The sequence below is a fragment of the Mustela lutreola genome, chromosome 8, assembly GCF_030435805.1.
Source record: "Mustela lutreola isolate mMusLut2 chromosome 8, mMusLut2.pri, whole genome shotgun sequence".
NCBI classification, from domain to species: Eukaryota; Metazoa; Chordata; class Mammalia; order Carnivora; family Mustelidae; genus Mustela; species Mustela lutreola.
In genome coordinates, this window is record NC_081297.1 from 87,565,541 (window position 1) to 87,586,611 (window position 21,071).

Below are 21,071 nucleotides of genomic sequence, written 5' to 3' on the forward strand. Positions count from 1 at the left end.
ACAACATGGGTGGACCTAAAGGGTGTAATGATAAGTGAAATAAGTCAGTCAGAGAAAGACAAACATGATATGATTTCACTGATATGTAGAAATTAAGTAATAAGACAAACAAAGAGACAAAAAAGAAAACAGACACTTAAATACAAAGAACAGCCTGGTGGTTGCCAAAGGGAAATGTTTGGGGGATGGGTGAAATAGATAAAGGAAATTAAGAGTACATACCTTGATGAGCCCTGAGATGTGTGGAATTGTTACATCATTATATACTTCACCTGAGAGTAATATAACAACACTATGTGTTAATTGTACTTCAATAAAAAGATAAAGGCAACTAGAGAGAGAGAGAAAAAAAAAGGAAATATGGCCCCTGCCCTTAAGGAGCTTGTATTCTAATACAAGGGGCAAAGCATAGCTGTAACACCAAGTAGAAAGTTATCAATAGTAATGTAAAAATAAAGTGTCTTGGGAATTCAGAGTAGAGAATGATCATTTGCAGCTGGGACAGAGATGAAGATTGGTGAAATCAGGAGACTTTATAAAGGTATGGCATTGGAGTTAGTTGGCTCTCCCCATGGATGGATTGGGTTTTGCCACAGATGGGCAAGAGGGAAAGACTGTAGGCAGAAAGAAAATCATTACAAAAATCACAAGAAAACAAAACAATGTTCAGAGCACACTGAGCTGGCTGTGTAGTTTGAGCCTCGGCAGTGTAAGGGGACAGCAGAGCATGCATACGTGGACTGGAGCCAGAGCTTTCCTCTGAGCACAAAGCACTTTGCTTTGAACCCACTGCCCCTGCCGAAAACCCCTGGGGCTGGTTCTTCTATTTGGCCATATCTGCATTCTTGGACTTTAAAGTTTCTGTACCTTTTTCTGCTTTGGTCCACCTGCTCAGAAAGTGCACAGCTAAGAGCCAAGTGTCCTGGTTTCTGGTCTTGTTTTCCCCCACTAACTAGCAATGTGACCTGAGCAAGCCATTCAGTTTCTTCCATGCTCTACTATTCATCTTATTATTTATTTATTAACTTTATTTTAAATTCAAATTTTAAATTTATTTATTTATTAACTTATTTATTAACAGGAGCGGTAACAAATGATCATTTCTTTTTTTTTTTTTTTTAAAGATTTTATTTATTTATTTGACAGAAATCACAAGTAGATGGAGAGGCAGGCAGAGAGAGAGAGAGGAGGAAGCAGGCTCCCCACTGAGCAGAGAGCCCGATGCGGGACTTGATCCCAGGACCCTGAGATCATGACCTGAGCTGAAGGCAGCGGCTTAACCCACTGAGCCACCCAGGTGCCCCAACAAATGATCATTTCTAAAGTTGTGTTTACTTACAAAGTTCTAAGATTTCCCTTGGTTCTTCCGTGAGTCTCTCAACTACGTCTCTCTACTGCATGTGATCTGAATCTGCATCCTGCTCACTTTCACTACAACCTATTGCTGGAGCTGTAGAGGCACAATAAATAACACCCTGTTTTCCTCTCCAATGTTTGGAACTTATTGATTGTCAATTGATGATTAAATCATCAGCTGTAGCCTAATTGGATTGCTAATGCTGCATCACTAAATAAGACAGTCTTGGGCATCATCACAAGTAGGGCTAAGCATACCCTGCCTCCCACTACAAGAGAGAGCCTGCTTTTATTAGATTTTCTTAGGTATGAACAAGTTGGAAAGCATATGTCCTCTGGCGGGTTGGTCCTGGATGAAAGAAGGAAAACAATGGAAGAAGCCGAGCTGGATATGGTCAGTACTGTCTCTCTGACTGACTAATGAAAGACACAGAGAGAGAGAGAGAACTGGTGGAAGGCCAGGAATAGTGCTCAGTGGTGCTTAAACTTCAGTGGATGTCACCTCTCCTGGAGGATATCTGAAAACACATATTGTTGGGTCCTGACCCAAGTGTTTGGAATTCAGGAGGTCTGGGTGGGGCTCAGAACTTGTACATCTAACAAGTTCCCAGGTGATGCTGATACTGCTGCTCCAGGGACCACTTTGTAAACCAAAGCTCCAGCTGAAGGCCCTCTACCTATAAAGATGAAGGGAGGGAAACACAGTTGCTTTTTTTTTTTTTTAAGATTTTATTTATTTATTTGACAGAGAGAGATTACAAGTAGGCAGAGAGGCAGGCAGAGAGAGAGAGGAGGAAGCAGGCTCCCTGCTGAGCAGAGAGCCCGATGTGGGACTCGATCCCAGGACCCTGAGATCATGACCTGAGCCGAAGGCAGCAGCTTAACCCACTGAGCCACCCAGGCGTCCCCACAGTTGCTTTTTGTACACACACCTTCACATATTTATTTTTTAATAAAACATTTAGATTAAAGTACCATCATTAATCCTTTTTACAGTGAGGAAATCATACTGAAAAATTTCACGATGGATATTTATATCAAATCACCACAATGTATATTTTGTATGTCTTGCAATTTATATGTTATACTGCAATAAAGCTGAAATAAAAAATAAAATACCAGTTATCTTTGAGTCTTTATTTTCTTTATTTTGTTCCCTGATTGTAGATAATAGGTTAGGAGTATGTCTTGCTCACATTGGCAGAGCATCCAGCTGCGGGCCAGGCACATAATGAGCATTTAATAAAGTCATGTTCAATTGAATTGAGGCTTACACATTTCTTTGGTACAGAACATTCTCCTTCCTTTCAGGATAGCACTGTGCCAGTTCTTTAAAACTACCTTCTGAGAAACTTCCTTGACAAAAAGCATTTCTCTCCATCCAGAACTATATCTAGAGCTACATCTATGTCTGTACCCAAAACTGTATCCTGGCACTGTTAATTTTGCCTTTGCGTGGCTGAGTTCTGGTGACTGTTCTGCCTGTTCCATCAGGGTGGAATCTTGCTCAGGGCAAGGGATAGCTTCTCCCAATCCTGAACAGTGAAGAACAGGTTTGTTCCATCAAAGAGCAACAGGGATAGAACAGCCCTGGGTTAGGAGAATGCCTGACACGATCACCCTTGGTCCAGGTCCATCTATTCCCAGGGCTTATGGGAGGGGACAGAAGGGGGCCCAACCAGCTCTGTCTGGCTCCAGGAAATCCCAGAAGATGAGACTGGTTCCAGGGTGGGCAAAACAGGCATCTTTCTTGCTGCAGTCTATGACTGGAATAGAAGGACCAGTGTTTTCCTGTTGCATTTATGTATGGGGCCCACCCTGGGATGGAGAGTAAGAAGCTCCTTTCTTACCTGCAGAATTTCTCATGTTCCCAACAAGAACTAGGTGACTCCAAGTAAGCCTGCTAGAAACCAAATTATCCATATACTTCCCCAATCCTTTAGGTGCTTTTTAAAGGGCCCAATGCAAAAACATTGTGATAGCATCTAAGATTATTTAGGGAGAGAGAAGTCACACCCCAGAGGGGGGGAAACACTGAAATAGGAGGAATTAGTAATTGAACAGGGACTGAGGAATCATTAGTCTGGAAGGGAAGATATGAGTAGAAACTGAGAGAGGTATTGGTCAAGACAGACTTCTTGGAGGCGGATGCCTATGGAGCAGTTTGGGAAATAAAAGAGAGACATGTGAGTTGGAAAAGAGAAGGGTCAGTAGTGTTGGGCTCTATGGACCTTTAGGATCATGAAAGAAGGAGACTCTTGTGAGGAATGTATTTTTTCCCATTTGAGGGGAATTTATGAACCAGGTTTATAATGTGCATTGTGCCATAAATGAGATTCCTGAATCAGGAAGGGATGAGATATGACTCTCACAGCTATCTGGAAGGCAGATGGACAGAAGGATGTGGACAGAGAGACTCTTCCTGGGAGACAGTTGTAGCACCTGCTACAGTCATGGAGATCTTTGCTCTTCAAAGTATGACCCATGGACCAGCAGCATAGATGTCACCGGGGAGCCTGTAGAAATGCAGATCCTTGGGTCCCAACCCAGACCTACTGAAACAGAATATGCCTTTTTAACAGGCTCCCAAGTAATTGGTACGCTGTTTCAGGCTTGAAATTGAACATGAGGAAGAATTTTCTGAGATTAGAGGGTGACTGGGGGAGAGGGGAGGGTGCAGGCTCTCTGGCTGTGTGTGGAAAGCTTCAGATGGACTCCTGCCCAGAAATGGGGAAATGCACAAAATGAACTCTCAAAATCTTTTTATTCCAAGAATTCTATGTCAACTCCTAAATTGAAAGGCTGGGGTAGATGTGTGATATGTGAGGTGGTTAGACGTGGAGATAATAGTGACAGAAGAAGGAAAACTCTTATTAGAGAATTGAAATCTGGCAAAATTTTAAAACAGGGCTTTGATTTAGGAAAAGAAGTTGCATGTTAAAGGACTCAAATGAGAATTCTAAGTTTCCATGTCCTTCCACTCTCCATATATTTATTTTGTCTCATTGATGAGATTGAAAAACCTCCTAAGCAAACAAAACATTGCCTTTATGTATTACTTCTTTCTATGTCCAATGTCCACAAAATGATGATGATAGTAATAGCTACCATTTGCTGCATGTTACACCCTGTACTTTGTTCCAAAAATATTATATAATCACCTATGTAATACAAAGTTGCACAAGGTGAGTGTTTTTATGCTCGTTTTATGCTCATTGAAACTAAGCTCAGAAAGGTTAAGCTATTTGTGCCAAGGGAGTAGTGAAGCTAGGATTTGTACCAAGATTGAGCAAAGCTCAGGCTGCTAAGCCCTGAGCTACACTCTATGTGGATTATTGGCTCATTGAGGAATAGATGATCACTGAAGCTCGATGGCGTAGATGTAACTGAAGGGTAGTGGATAATTCCAAATAGTGAGTAACGGAAAAACAAAAACTATGTGTTTTGTGGTGTGTAGTCAGAGACACACTTAATGACACATGCAGCTCATACTCAGACACTCGCTTTTCACCTTCACTGTACCCCACCCGGCAGTCAGGAGCGTGGAAAGGGGGAGAGGCTGGTATATATATTCATGACACACCTCCCTGCAAATCATGTGTGTGTGCCAAATATATAGACATGTGTGTCTAAATTTGAATGGAAATATACACTAAGGAGTGAGGTATGTTTATCTCAGTAGGTCAATAAAACAAGTATATTTCTTAGACTTTTTGTGTATAGTGTGTACCATGTGTGTGTGTACACAAATCCAGAAGGAGTTCAACCAGCTATAAGGAACTAGCTGTCCTCCACACCTGACCTGGTTAGGTGTGGTTAGGTGTGTTTGAACCAAACCGTGATATTTATTTTTCATTACCTCTCAAAGGAACCTCAAAGAGTTTTCTTTCTAGGAAGTTTGTGGCTAAGATGCTGGACTGCTGTGGAACCCACACATGTGCTACAGTCAGAAGAGGATTGCAGAGAAAGAGAAACAGTAGCCATGGGCAATCCTCTTCTTTCTTTTACATTCTAGCCTAAAGCACAGCCACCCTTGTATATACACCATCTGTGTAACCACCCCGCCTCTCCTAGAACCCACTAATGGAAGGTGCTAAAGAAGCCATTTTATTTATTTCTTTGTTGCCACGTGGGACTCTCTGTTTGAGCCATCCCAGAAAGTGGAGAATTAAAAATTATACTAATGAAGGAATCTAGAGTAGACCTTGTGAGAAACTGGTCATTTGTGAAACTAATTTCATAGAAAGTACTGGGCTCTGTCAGAAGCAAGGTTGGTAAGAGGAGTTGAATGTCTCTGTTTCCTTATTTAGAACACCTGAAGCAAAGCTCCTGGCAGCAGGAGGCAAGACAATTTGCACATGGTTTGAAGGCAGACACAGCCCAGGAAGCCCCTCCTCCACCTCCAACACCAATGTTTGGGAGACATTTTTGTGAGGGATTTTTTATGACAAACTTCACTTTCATTTGACATTTAACAACATCTCTTGTCCAGAGAAGGAGGAAATACAGATGTTTATTGACATCTAATGTTAGAAGGTCTATTAACTATAGAGATGGAAGAAGGAGGGTTTTCTTCGTTCCTTCAGATATGCAATTACCCAGCTTGTGTGGCATATGTTTTTCTGTGCTTTGTGCTTTTCTCAGTAATAAGATTAAGAAATCTTTTTATTAGGTTTTTTGAGGGAAGATGGGGGAAGTGAAAAGGACTCTCATTTCTTCTTGAAATGAATTCTTCTTGAATTCAGCCGATAGCTGTCAAATCATCATGAACACCCATGAATTTGGCCGGCGATCTAAGAAAAGTATAGCTACAGCTCTACAAAGAGAAAATCCACCATTTTTTCATGGTAAGACGTGCAGAGAAGTGGATCTGAGGGGATATATGGGAAGATAGACCGTGGCGGGGAAGGGAGCATCTGTAAGATGACTACAGCCAAGTGAATAAGCAGTGGAGCACAAAATCAGAACTTCTAGAAGTCTGCTCCAGTGAGGGACATCCTTGTCTGAAAGGCACTGAGGTGGTAGAATCCCAGGTGGGACAGTATGGTTTTAGGATCCCAGAGTCACAGAAAGACCGGGGGTGCCTGAGTGTGGCAGAGTTCCCAGGCATCCAGGCTGTGAAGCCAGCTGTAATCAGTGAGCCCAGGAGTGGGCTTTCAGCTCTGTGATGCCATATACTGGGCACCAGGGCATGGTCATGGTCCGGTGATGGCTTTCCAAGAAGGGGTGCAGCAAGCGGCAGAACCTGTGAGACCCCCCTGCCCTCCCCTTGGGAGGAGCAGCATAGGAGCACACCACAGGTGTCTGCAGGGTTTGGAGAATTGAAACAAGGTCATGTCCCAGAGAAACACTCCGTCCCAGGTTGGGAGACCAGGGAGGCAAGAGTGATCCACAGCTTTTCTCAAGGGTGCACTGAGGAGTGGGGCCCTAAGATTTTGGCTCCAGGGCTTGAGACTAGGAGGCCACCATTTTCATTTTCATCCTTTAAAGGGGCATGGAAAACCTCTGGGGAACAAAAGCCACATAGAACTATCCAGAGCCCCTTTCACTGACCTGATACCCTACTCCCACCAGTGCAAAGATACCTGAGAATCAACACCAACAGGCTTCTCTCCCAGAAGATCAATAGGAACTTCCACTTAAGACTAAGTTTACAGATCACAAAAGTGTAAAATCTAATGCTAGGGGAAAAGAGATCATAGAATTCAAGGTTTTTTCTCATGATTCTTTAATCTTTCAGTTTAAAATTTCCTTTTTAGGATCCCAGAGTCACAGAAAGACCTTTCAGCTAGTTTCTTACTTTATCAACTCTTTTTTAAAAGTCTTTCTTAATTTTCATTTTTACATTTACTATATACATATATGTATATATATATATATTTCATTTTTGGCTTCCTTTCATTGTATTCAATTTTATTTTAGTATATATATGTTTTTCTTTCATTTTTCCTTTTTTAAAAAAATTTAAGTTCAATAGCCAACATATAGGACATCATTAGCTTTTGATATAATGTTCAATGATTCATTAGTTGAATATAACACCCAGTTATATATTAGTTGAATTATTATTATGTATTATATATTAGTTGAATATAACACCATCATGGTCCTCCATAATGCCCATCACCCACTTACCCATCCCCCCACCCACCTTCCTTTCCATAGCCCTCAGTTTGTTTCGAGAGTCAAGAGTCTCATGTGGTTTTCTCCCTCTCTCATATCCTCTCATTCAGTTTTCCCTCCCTTCCCCTATTGTCCTCTGCACTTTCCTTATGTTCTACATATGAGTGAAACCATATGATAATTTTGCTCAGCACAATATTCCCTAGTTCAATCCATGTTGATGTACATGGTAAGGTTTCATTCTTTTTGATGGCTGAGTAATTTTGCATTACGCACATATATATGCACACATCTTCTTCATCCATTGATCTGTTGATGGACATCTGGGCTCCTTCCACAGTTTGAGTGTTGTGGACACTGCTGCTATAAACATTGGGGTCCCAGAGCCCCTTTGGATCACTATGTTGTATCCTCTGGGTGAATACCTAGTACTGTAATACCTGGGTTGTAGGGTAGCTCTCTTTTTAACTTTTTGAGGAACCTCCACAATGTTTTCCAGAGGGGCTGCATCAGTTTGCATTGCCACCAGCACCAGCACCACCACATCCTCACCAACATCTGTGTATGCTGACTTATTAATGTTAGCCATTCTAACTGCTGTAAGGTGGTATCTCATTGTGGTTTTTATTTGTATTTTCCTGATGCTGAGTACTAGTACACATTTTTTTTTTCATGTGTCTATTGGCCATTTGTGTGTTTTCTTTGGAGTAATGTCTGCTCAGTCACAGATTTCTTAAGAGAAAGTTTCTTTAAATCTGGAAGAGCCAACAGGATAATCAGCAGTACTTCAAAGAGGAGCCATAAAAACTATAATCATCTTCTTCAATTTATTAAGCCCCCTCTTAATAATTCATGTGTGTTTAGAAGCAGCTTTTCCATTAGTTCTGGAAATTCTTACCCAGTTTAATGATCTCAAAGATATCAAACCCTTTATTTGTCAAGTCTTTTCCATGAATCTCCTTGAAGGTGAAAGGCATTTTTCAAAAGCATCAGAACATTAACTATAAATAATGAAAGTCTCAAAAATTAAAATGGAAAAAAAATGGGGAAAAAATGAAAAAGGTTCAAGATCTCACGGAAGTTCACTATACCAAAGTCAACAAGAAAATCTGGTTATTTCTGTGACACACAAATTTCAATAATTAGAATGTCAAGTGATGACCCTATACCAGGACATACTAAAACTACAGGAATTCCATGTATTTTCTCAAACAGTTATAGCATGTACCCATACAGTACAACCTAAAGTTCATCAACAATTTATTTGATAATGCTTCCCATGTAATTTAACGTACCAAATATCAAGTCTAATTAGTCAAAAAGATTTCATTGAGAATTTGAATCTTGGAAAGTTTGTTCAAAACCTCAGAGGGTTCTAAAGCACACACCTACGTAGGATTACAGGTAATTAGAAAACTTCATATTTAAGGATCTATTTAACCAAGCTGGTGGTAAGAAGTTCTTCAAAGGGTATATAATCATTAGCAAAACTTAGTTCCTTTAATACTGAGAAGCTTTAGTTCTCTTAAGTGATCAAAAACATCATAAAGACAAAACATAGACTCTCTGGTTTTCTGGGCAAAGGAAAAAAAAAGAAACAAAACTTTGTCCACAATTTCTTATCAAGAGAAGGCCAACAACAAGAGAAGGCCAACAACAAAGAAACTTTGTCTTTTAACAGAGAGAATAACAGGATTTTGATCTTATATCTGTGTACTATTTAAACCGACTCATTGTAATCTGAGTCAGTCCTGACCACACATAAAATTCATTTCCAAACTTTCCCTTTGCAAATCTTTTACAACTTTCTTTTCAATTCAGAATTTTTCTTCATCTTCTCTCTCTAAATAACCAATCTCATTTTAGGACAAATTATTTTCCATACCCCAAGGGAAATATGTTCTCATTTCTTATCCTTTCCGTACACATCTTACAAGGGTGCCTCCAGAAAGGCCAGAGGCAGAACCAAAGGTCAGACTAACATTCCTATATTCTTTTGGTCTCCTGTCTCTTCCTCTTGCAAAACAGTGTTTTTTCCTGATTGCTTTTCAGTCGTCTGCAACATTTATTTAAAATGTGTCCTGTTGGGCTTTCTTTGGGAACAGAAGGAGTGTCCCCATATTCTTGAGCAAGAGTTCAGAAAGAACACAGAAGAAACAAAAGTATGACTATATGAAGCCCAGAGAACTTCTGTTGGCATTCCTTTTCCCAAAAAATTTGGGGGCTTGACAGATGATCAAACCAAATAAATGGCATTTTAGTTTCTGGTTCCTCCCCCCAAAGTCAGAGTTCTACTGACTGAACCAGAGGCCTCTCTAGACAAGCTGGCAAAGCCAAACCAAAACTCCCTATTTGGAGACAATCCAATGGGAGGAAGAGATCCAAGAGAGCCACTTCATGGTCATGTTTCCTCCGAGCTTAACATACATAGCAAGGTGGTATCACAAGACAAATTATATTTTTCTTAGTCATAGGTTCCTGGTTATATTTCTTCCACTTATTCAAAGTATGGCCCAGTGGGCTACTTTGCAGGATAAAGATAATACTTACTACTATACAGAAAATTAACACAACACAATGGAACCCACCTCTCCCACACTTAAAGAGATCTGTTCCAAATTCCAAATAAATTGACCCTTATTCAACTCCTTTTTAGTTTCACCAGAAAGCCATGCCTTTCTAATGGGAAAAGCATGGACAAGGAAACAAAAATACATAGTGCTTCACAAATGAGAAGCTTGCTTCAATGTGTACTCTGAGGGACATATCTTGTCCAGCATCTCCTTAACTTCCCCAAATGTTCCTTTCCTTTCCACTCACACCAAAGAGCAAAATTGGCAGCTAGCATGGGTCTGGGATCAGCAGGGAGTTTGCCTGAGACAAAAATAGTCTGGGAAGCTGCAGGAACAGATCCCTCAGATTCCCTCCCTGAGATCAGCTAGCTCGGAGCAGTTTACCTCCTGAGGTGGTCCAAGTTACTAGCCGAGGAGACAGAGGAGGAAGCCCTGGCCTGTTCTGGACCAGCTGCTCCACCTTGAGATTCCCAGGAAACTGGATGCCACAGGGGTGTTGGCTTTAGGCTGGCTCACCAAAATTTCTTACCCAAACCCACGTTTGACTGCCAATTGCCCAAAAGTCAAACCCCCAAGAGAAGAGTTGATTGGAAAGGAATACAAGTTTTATTCAGGAGCCCAGTACCTAGAGGGAAGGCAGATTCTTATCCAAAGTCATTCCCAGGTTACTGTCTGGCAGAGGACTTTTAAAGGAGTTTAGGGCAGAGATCAATAAAGGGAGTACAGTGGTCCCTAAAATTTCTTGATCATGTGTAGACCTCATGGTTTCAGCTCTAGATGTTATCTCAGTGATCTGAGATTGTGCAAGAAGGTCTGTTTCCTTGACGTGAGGCAAGGGGATGGGTGTTGTACACCATTGTCTGGATTCTGTTTCACGATGTGCAGAAGGGCTCTGTTCTTTTGTAGGAATGCATTCATGGTTTATAGAGAGATACAAGGAAAGGTTAATTAATCTATCATGGGGTCTCAGGATGCTGGCTAACAGTTAAAGACTAGAGGGACAACTTTTCCTGGGACAGCTACCTGGGGGATGATTAGCACTTCCTGTCCTGATGTGAGGGCTCAGCGCTCCATTGTGAACCTCTGGGCCATGGTCAGCCACATTAAGAGTTATTATGTAAAACCCAACCTGCAAATGTACAAGAAGCATGGTAGAGGAGTGAGGACCAAGGTTGGGTAGGGGAGTCCTATGGAGCTGGCCACGTTGGGTATCAATTTTCCTGAGATGTGTGCATCTGAGGGTCTGAAGCTGAGTCTGGGGTTCTGTGTCAGGGACAGCAGGACTGGAAGTGTTTTGGGGAGGCACTCCCCACAGTGGCTGGACAATAGAATGGGGTCACTTTCCACGGTGGACACACTGCAGAATAAAGTTTTACATGTCTTTTCATCCTCACAAAACACTAGGTAAATTTTATTGACCCCAGCCTGCAGGTGATGAAACTAAGGCTCAGAGAGCTTATGTCAAGTGCCAAAGGTAACACAGCATATGAAGTGGCAAAGGTAGGATTTGAACTCAGATCCTTGACCCTGAGCTCTTGATCTTTTCCCTCCACCAATGGCAGAAGATCTTACTCTTCTGTGTGTCTGCCTCAGCTGCAGACCTGGGGTGTGGGTGAGTTGGGGGGGTGGCAGGTAGGTGCTCTGAAGTGTTGGTTGTGTGAAGGACTGAGTTATCTCTGCATGTGGCACTCCCAGGGTGTGGGTCACAGTCCTAGACACCCTGGTGGCAGGAGGGGGGATAGAGTAGACGAACTCCGGTGTGGGCCAGGAAACTGGCAATAGCTTTCCTGTGGGTTTCCCTGCTTTCCCCCAAACATTCTAGATCTCTAGGATCTAGAGGACTGGGCTCTGGGTCCTTAGAAGAAAGGGCTAGAGTTGCGTGAATGTAGGCACAAGTGTGTTTGATGATTTTATATGTCAGCCCACTCACCAACCCTGGCATGACACTAGGAGAAGAGGAGAGATGGACACACAGACAAGGACCGAAAGGCCCAGTAAATTCTGGCCAAGTCCTACCGAGTGGGATCAGGAAGATAGAGCTGTTCCGAGCACCCTGAAGAGTACAAGAGACCAATATAGACACTCAGCAGAGACAGAGTCCTCCGTGGAACAGAAAGACAGAGAGAACCAGAGACAGGAGGGGAAAGAGAGGAGACTCCAGAGAGCAGAGCAAAAGATCCAAGACAGACACAGAGACACCCAGAGGCCAGAGATAGTTCGAGACAGACATAGTCTCAGAGACATGGAATGGCCCAGGCTCAGGGGGTGGGAAAGCCAAGGATTCACACAGCCAGAGACAGATTCATGGACACAGAGCCACAGCCAGAGAAGTGTGCACAGAGAGGGAGGGAGACAGGGACAGAGAAGGGAAAGGAAGAGGTGGGGGCAGCAGGGGAGGCAGGGAGCAGGGGCAGGTAGAGGCGGCAGAGGTGGGTACAGGCTCTCTGAGTCAAGGGCTCTGCTGGCCTCTCAGGACCTGGGACTCTGGTGGGAGGAGAGGCGTGTGTATATGTGTGTGCGTTGTGCGCACGCACGCACATGTGAGGAACCCAGCAGTTCAGAGATTTAGTCACAAAGCCAGGGTCCTCTGGTGCTGAAGGGACGCCCACACCCTCTCCCTTTGCAGCCCTGCTCTGAGCAGTAGCGGGGTTGGGAGACAGAAACCAGATGCAGGTTAGAGGCAGACTGAGCTGGGAAAGAAATGGCAGAGCCCAGACTGAGATCAGAGAGGGAAAACTGAGAGTGAGGAATGGAGAAGAGAAAGGGACAGAGGACAGAGAGGGACAGAGAGGGAAAACGACACTGCTGGGGGCAGGGGTGCAGGAAAGACAGGGGAGGGAGGGAGGGCACCTCTCACTGCAGGAGTGGCGCAGGGAGGGGCAGGGCTGTGGGGAAGCATATCAGGGGCAGCGGGGAGGCAAGCAGGGCTCCTGTCTCCCCAGGGAGCTGGGCTGGGCTGACACAACCCTGGGGTGAGGTGGGGAGGTGGTCACGCATGCTTCTCAGGGTGACTTGTCCCTCTGTCCTGGGTTCAGTACAGTGAGCCTGACCCCTGCCTGCCACCTTCTTCCCAGTGGAGCTGACAGAGTCCCCTGCAGGAGGCTGGCTCATGCTGGCTTCCTCTGTGAGGATCCCCTCCCAGCCTGTAGGGCCGCTCTGAGCCTCCTCTCCAGGGGCACACGGGTGTCCTTTAGGGCAGGCCCAGTGTTCTCTGAGGCTGGAGAAGGTGGTGAGGACCCAGGTGGGAAGCAGTATTTACAGAAAAGAACAGAGTGGAGGCACCTGTGTGGCTCAGTCCATTAAGTAGTTAAGATCTGACTCTTAATTATGGCTCAGGTCATGGTCTCAAGGTCTTGAGAACCAGTCCAACATCTGGCTCTGTGCTTAGCATGGAGTCCTGTTGAGATTCTCTCTGTCCCTCTGTCCCTCCAGACCACTTGTACACTCTGTCTCTGTCTCTGTCTCTCATTCTGTCTCTTTCTGGTTGTCAGTCTCTCTCTCTTCCTCTCTTGCTCGGTGACTCAGTCAAAATAAATAAATAAATAAATAAATAAATAAATAAATAAATAATCCAGTGCTCTTACTTACAGACAGGACCTGCACTCCTGGAGCCTCAGACCCACAGCCTCCTCTCCCCTCCCTGTGTGTCAGGTACACACACACACACACACACACACACACACACAGGTGTCCTGGGGTTTCTAAAGGAAAGCAGTGCCTCCTAAACATGGATTCCCTCCAGCCACCTGCTGCCCTGACACTGAGCTCCCAGGGCCATGCAGGCACAGGTGCTGTCCCTGCTTGGGTTCCTTTCTCCGTTTCCTCCTTTCTCCCTGGGAGCAGAAGCAGTGAGCCCCACACTCCACCCTCTCTGTGTGTGCTGGGCACCCGGGGAAGGCCCAGAGGGAGGACAAGTGGCCCGGGCTTCAGGGAGCTCCCTGACATTGGAGAAGAGGAGGCTGACTGCAGGACAGACAGACACAGTGCTCTGGGCTCTCCCTCAGCAAATGTGTGTGAGCTGAGTGCATCAAGGGCAGCTGGACCGGACCCCATGAGTCAGATGATGGGAGACTGACAATGACCACAGGAGCGAATGTGGAGGAAGACACAGATGTCTAGAAGGTTTCCTAGGAGACAAGGAGAATGAGAGCAAGAGAGAGGAGAGAATCTGAGAATTCAGAGCTCTTACTAAGTAGATGACCTTGAGGGAGGGAATGTGAACCCAGGAGACAGGTGAGGAGGGAGTGCGCGCACACCTGTGTGTGTGTGTGTGTGTGTGTGTTGGGCATGTGAGGGAGGCAAGGGGATGGGAGAGGCAGGGTCTGCTGGATGTAGGGCCTCAGTGTAAAATGTGCCAGGGTTGTAGCTCCACGGTGAGCCTGGGCTGGTGGGCAGAACGCTGGGAACAGGGCTGACTGCTGGCCTTGATGTCTCCTGCTAGGCTGTGAGGGTGATAAGCCTGGACTGCACAAGGCTAGGGAGCCATGGCCAGGGGAGTCAGCAAGCAGGGCCTGGACAGGTGGGGAGAAGGCCCTGGGGCTCAGGAGACAGGAAGAGGAAGAGGGAGACAGGGGTGAGGTGCACGCCTGGGAAGGGGTCGTGAGAAGACTAAAGGCTCTGAGACCTTCCTGCAGATTCCTCTCTTCTCTCACCCCTTCCATGGATGGAATTCTGTGTTTAAAGAGATCTTCCATAAATGATGTGGTTCAGCCCTCATCTTCAGAGGGTTAGATATTCCTTCCCCCCTACCCAGCTGAGGTCTAAACATGGCAGAGCTCTCCTGGGCAGGACAAGCTCAGAAGGGCCCCAAGAAGCAGGTCTTTGGTCCTCTGGGGAGTCCCTTCTCCCTTCCCCACCTGGGCCCTGAGCCTGGCTGCTTCCCAGGGCAGAGTCTGCAGGGGGCCCACACTGTGCAGCCATGTGGTTCTCTGCTCTGCCCCTCACCTGCTCTGTGACTTGAGGGGCGTTAATTAGCCTCTCTGTACCTTAGTTTCATTATCTGTAAAATAGCAGCATTAATACCTGCTTCTGTAGCCTGTTATTGAGAAGAAAATGAGATTCATGCCAATGAACCGTGCACAGTTGTAAAGATGTACAAATCGGAGTGCGTAGGGCATTTTTAACCATCCTAATCCTCTCAGTTGTCTTCCCAGCTTCTCTCCAGACCTGCTGAGCACACCAGCCTCTTGTCTTCCAAACTTTGTACCCCAGCCTCTCAATGTGTGTCTCCTTCCCTCTGATCTTGCTTGATGTTCTCCATCTCTGCGCCCATCCTCCTTTCCACAGTCAGCACTGGAGGATCTGGCTAAAAACTCTTAACTTGCATGCCTTTATTTTTTTTATCTTCGTGTTTCTTGTGTTCTCTTTTCTCACCTCCTGTAGAACAGGGCCCTGTCTTCTCTTCCCTTAGGATGCTTTCCTTCTCCTGGGCTGGATTCACAGGTGGATCCCAAAGATGGACCGTGAGGGACACAAAGAGGTGGAGATACAGCAGGATCTCCAGGAGAGGGAGGCCTTCGGGGACAGGACAGCAAACTGGACACTTGCATGTGGGGTCTTCCCTCCGGGCTGTGTCATGCTTCCTCAGAATGTTTGTCATGATGGGGGGAGGGCAACAGTTAGCTCCACTCTAGAGCTCAGGGTTAGAGGGGAATTTATTTCTCCACGTTATAGATACTGTATGAGTATTTCCTGGTGTGGGAAAAGTCATCTGGACGCCCATCCCACAGGCAAAGAAATAGCAGTCAAGTGAAGGCTTTCCTTTTCTGTTCGGGTGTGATAAGAGTGTCTGGCTTTATATTTCTCTGGTTCTAACATTTACCAAACATAGTTCTAAGTAAATCCTTTCTAAAGTGTACTCGAAATTTTATTGCTAAAATCAAATCCATTTCTCCCATTTAAGTACTAACCAGGCCCGACCCTGCTTAGTTTCCAAGATCAGACGAGATCAGGCGTGTTCAGGGTGGTATGGCTGTAGGCTTAAATCCATTTCTCTAGTGGAGGCGGTATCTGAAGTCCTGAGTCTGGTGCCATGTGATTCGTAAAAGATGTGTGTCCAGGGGCAACAAGGAGAGTAACTGGTAGAACTTGGAGAAGAAATGTAATTACCAGCTCCTGGATTTAATTACATGGAATCCTTGGACATTCTGAACTTTATTACACTGCCATGTGCCCACGGGAGTGGGATGAATCTGGTAGGATTTGCTTACAGGTCATCTCTGCTGGACTTCTCGGGAAGGTTCCCTCTCCAGCCTTCCTCCTGCTGCTACAGAGACTCCTTGGGCTCTAGGTGTCACCAGACATCTGGCCTCTGGGACCTTCAAATATTGCTGCAGGGAAGGGGGTGGGAGAACAATCCCCTTTAGATTGCTTGGGTTACTGTTCTTAGGGTCTCTCCTGCCCTGAGAGGAGCTGGGGGAGCTGGTCTTTGCAGAATACCAAGAAAGCCTGGGGGAAGAGGCAGGGTCCAGCTTCACATCCTAAGTCTTGGCTAATTTCTCCATCACTGGTCCCTTAAAACCTAGATTTAAGCACGTACACTAATCTCAAGGTCACTATTCTCTGCCTCAGCTTATCCTTTTGTGAGCTTCTTATGTGCATTTGTGGGGTACCTTGAGTGAAGAGCTGCTTGTAGTTACGAATGACGACTGCTCAGAAGGTGGTCTACACTGTTGTCTACACTGTTGACCCCAAATTAATGGACAGTCACTAGTAAGTTGTTTTGATCATACTGTATGTGGTACCTTCTTCAGCTCTCCATGCAGACCCAGTCCCAGACCTCTACCTCTCCTCCCTCTCCTCCATGGGATCCCTAACCAGACTGTCCCAGCAACTTCTCCAGAGCTTGCCAGCCTCCTTTGCCTGCCTCAGTTTCTCTTTTTCCTTGGCCCCCACTCCCCTGCACTAGATGTGCCAGCCCGCATGAACCCTGAGAAATGAGGGCTGAGCTCAGGCCTCTAAGCCTGGCAGCACTGTCAGGGGAGGGGAGGCAGGGGTCCATACCCATGCAGGCCTCTGGGACCTCCATTGGGCACTGGGAGGCAGCCACACCCTCAGCTTTCTGGGCCCTTCCAGCAGCAGCAGCAGATCCTGAGAGGGACCCAGATTCAGCAGGAGCCTGGTGAGAGGGAAGAGGCTCCAGGAGCAACTATGCGGCCCCTTCCCTGCCTGGCTTCCCCCCTCCTGCTGCACCTCTGCCTCCTTCTCTCTCTCTGTCTGCTCCTTCCCTCTCCTCCCTGCAGCCCTGTCTGCTTCCTTCCAGCTTGGCCTCCTTCACCTTCACCTCATCAGCACATCTGTCTGTCTTTGGGCCTGTTTGTCTGTCTGTCTGACTAGATATTCTGTGGTCTGAGATGTCCCAGGACTGGGTCTGCCCTCAGCTCTCCCTTCGGGCTGTCCCTCTCCCCGCATCCCTCCCTCAGAGTCTGAGGGTCTCTCTTCCCATCACATCTGTCTGAGTCTCACCCTGTGAGCCTTCAGGGTCTGCCCCACATCTCGTCCTGTGTTGTCCCCACAACCTTTGTCTCTCTCTCTCTGCTCTCCCTCCCAGCTCTCTTCCCTGCTTCTCTTATCTCTGTGTTTCTCAGTCTCTCCCCCGTCTCTGTCTCACACCCTTGCCTCTTGCATGGGGTTGTGTGTGGGTGAGAGAGAGAAGGGAAGGAATGGACAAAGGGACAAGGAGAGAAAGACCCAGTAAATTCATGCCATGACCAACGGATGAGAAAAATAAGACAGAGCCAGTCCAAGTCCCTGGAGAGTCAAAACACCCATAAACAGAGTCAAGAGAGACAGACTGTGGGCAGTGTAATGGAGAGACCAGGAGACAGAAACAGAGACAGGACAGAGGAAAGGGAGGAGCCTCCAGAGAGCAAAGCAAAAGATCCAAGACAGATGCAGAGATAGACAAGGTTAACGGTAGCAGAGAGAGACAGGGACTCAGGGGTGAGAAAGCCGTGGATTCACAGCCAGAGACAGATTCACGGACACAGCACCAGGGTGAGGAGAGAGCCAGAGAAGTGTGCACAGAGAGGGAGGGAGACAGGGACAGAGAAGGAAAAGGAGGTGGGGGCAGCAGGAGAGGAAGGGAGCAGGGGCAGGTAGAAGTGGCAGAGGTGGGGTGCAGGGTCTTTGAGTCAAGGGTTCTGCTGGCCTCTCAGGACCTGGAACTTTCCTGGGAGGAGAAGCTCGTGTGTGTGTGTGTGTCTGTGTGCGTACACACATGTGAGGAACCCAGCAGTTCAGAGCTCTAGTCACAAGACCAGAGTCCTCTGGTGCTAAAGGGACGCCCACACTCCCTCGCTCTATAGCCCTGCTCTGAGCAGTAGCAAGGTGGGAGTCAGAAACCAGTGGAGGACGTTTCTCCTCCCACATGGCTCCGAAAGTCACTGTGAAGGTGACACTTGTAGCCTGTGACCTTGTAGCCAGTGGACCTTCCTGGTGGCTGTGGCAGCCCTGGTGTCATTTTTCTGTGTGTCTGTTACAACCAGGTAGCAGAGTTCCCAGGAGCATCCCCAGCCTGGTGCTGGTGGGGGAGGCCTGGCATTTGCCTGAAATACTGGTTCAAGGGGTCCTGCCCTTGGGGAGCTGACAGTCCCCTCCCTGCCCACTCCTATGCAGAGTAACCTGGTGACACTTACCCAGCACACACCCACAGGTGCATAAGACCAGGGTGATTTCAGAATCAGAGCCAGTGAGTTCATCAGGGAAGGCTGCCTGGAGGAGGGGAGTCAGGAGGGGGTGTAGAAGGAGAAACCCAGCAGGGCAGGGATGGAGGAGAAGAGGAGGAGAAGCTCTCTGTGCTGTTTCTGAAGCAGGATGAGCCAACCCGACACCAGGCAGGAGACAGCTGAGCTGCTCGGGAATCAGCAGCTGGACGGGGCACCAGCATGAAGGAGAGAGGAGGGAGGCAGATGCTCACAGCAGGGCTGAGGGGATCTGAAGCTGCTGCTGCTATTGGAACCCATACCACTAGAGGGAGCCCTGAGATGTTCCAGGCGGTGATGTGTGGGTGCACTGTCCTCTGGGGACTTGCAGGCCCAAGTGAGCAGGTCCTCTGTGTGTGTGTGTATGTGTGTGTGTGTGTGTGTGTTGGGGCCAGTTAGCTGTGCACCCAGGGTACTTTGTGCCCCAGGCTGTTATGTGTCCATCTGTGTGGGTGATGGCATGTTGGTCTGTCAGAGCCCCTGTGTACTTGTGTGTCTCATGAGTAAGTGGTGTTTTGGATGCTTTTGTGTATTTTGTTTGGTTGCATGGGGTGGAAGGCAGCATGTGTGTGTGTGTGTGTGTGCATTTGCCCATGTTGAGGGGTGAGATCCGCCCATGCACCCCCTGCGGAAACCCTGCTTTGGCTCCCTGTGCCCCCGCTGAGGTCCTGACAAGGAGACAAACAGCAAAATGACAAACTGCTCTCCCCACAGAGACCAGAATCAGTGTGAACCGTGTGCAGATGCCTTCAGGGGGAAGCTCACATGAGGAGCCCGAGGGCCAGTGGACTGTGGAGTCCTGCAGGCACAGGCTGCTCCTAGGAGCAGGTGACCTCACAGACCCTAACAGGCACAGAAAGACACACACTCCCTGGCTCATGACCTCCCTCTCCCCTTCCCTCCTCTCATCCAGGTGGTCCTGCCTTCCATGGCCTCCAGTTGCCTGCCAGGGTGTGTGGTGATGGGGCTGGGGAGGCTGACTGGGACTTAGGAGAATTGCTCCTTTTACTTGGGTAGTGTGTGCATGTGTGTGTGTGTGTGTGTGTGCACGTGTGCGCGTGTGCACGTGAGCTTGTCTGTTGTGTTTGTATGTGTGCATGCCCTACCTTCACTCCTTCGCAGGCCTGCCACCCTACCACCTTTGGGCCAGACTCCAGCTCCCCCTCTCTGTACACCCTGCCTCTGACCCTGGGCTCCTCCATTGGCCTCAGGCCCACATCTCCTCCACAGGCTCCCTCCCTCCCTCCTGTTTCCATCCTTTCCCCTGGCCTTTATCTTTCCTCCCCATGCCCCTGCTGTCTCTCCCTCCCTGGCACCTGACACTCTGCAGCAGGCCTGGTGCCTCCGCATCGTTGCCCTTCTGCTCTGCCCACACCCGTCTTGGCCTCCCCCTGCAGATCCTCCTTCTACTCTCCCAGACTCTGCCCTTGTCTGCTGCCCCCTCTCAGCCTCCTCCCTGCCCTCCGTGTGTTTCTGTCCAGGTTCTCTCTTGCACTGGCCCTTCTCCAGCTGGGTTACAGGTGTGCTCCCCGGGCTTTGCACTCACCCCTGCCAAGGGGCTCTTCTGTTCCTGCCCCAGAGATCCAGTGTGGCCTGTTACCTCCCCTCCCTCCCCATCCTGAAGCTGTAGGCATGGCCTTCTGGTTCCCGGGCTCTGGCAGGACTTCCCTGGTGGTGGTGGTGGTGGGACAGTGGGGAAGCAGGAGGTCTGAGCTGACTTGAATCCCAGCCTTGTTCCTCCCTGTGTAGCCTCCTCACCTGGACTCACTCACCTGTACCAGGTGGGGAATGCCTGTCAGGGCTGCGGGAAATCCTTCACGGGACTGCGGTGGGCATCAGTGCTGTGGTGGGAAGGCCACAGCCTCGGCACCCAGTGTGCGCCAGTAACTGTGAGCTCTTCGTGTCTGCCCTTCCTCACTCTGCTCCCCTGGCCCTTAGCCGGGAAGCAAAATAAGTGTTTAAAAGAGAGAAGAAGGAAAGTAATAGACTGTATGAGCCCAAACAAGCTGAATACTAATAATTCCATATGTTTCTATGAGGTTCTAATCTCTGAACCTGGCAAGTGCCCATGAGCATGGACAAGGAGGGAGGATCGGGACTGGATTGAACCGCAGGACCCAGGGAACCATGTGAATGAGCCAACTCACACCCAGAGCGGAAGGAGGCATTGCCCAAAGTCCAACCTGCATCCATCCTGCGGTGGCCGCACTGACTGGCCTCTGTCCATGTGGTCATGGGTCTGTGTGTGCTGGGAGCAGCGGGGGGCCTAGACCCCATCTCCCCCCAGGACTCTCCCTCCCAGACAGGACCTGCACTC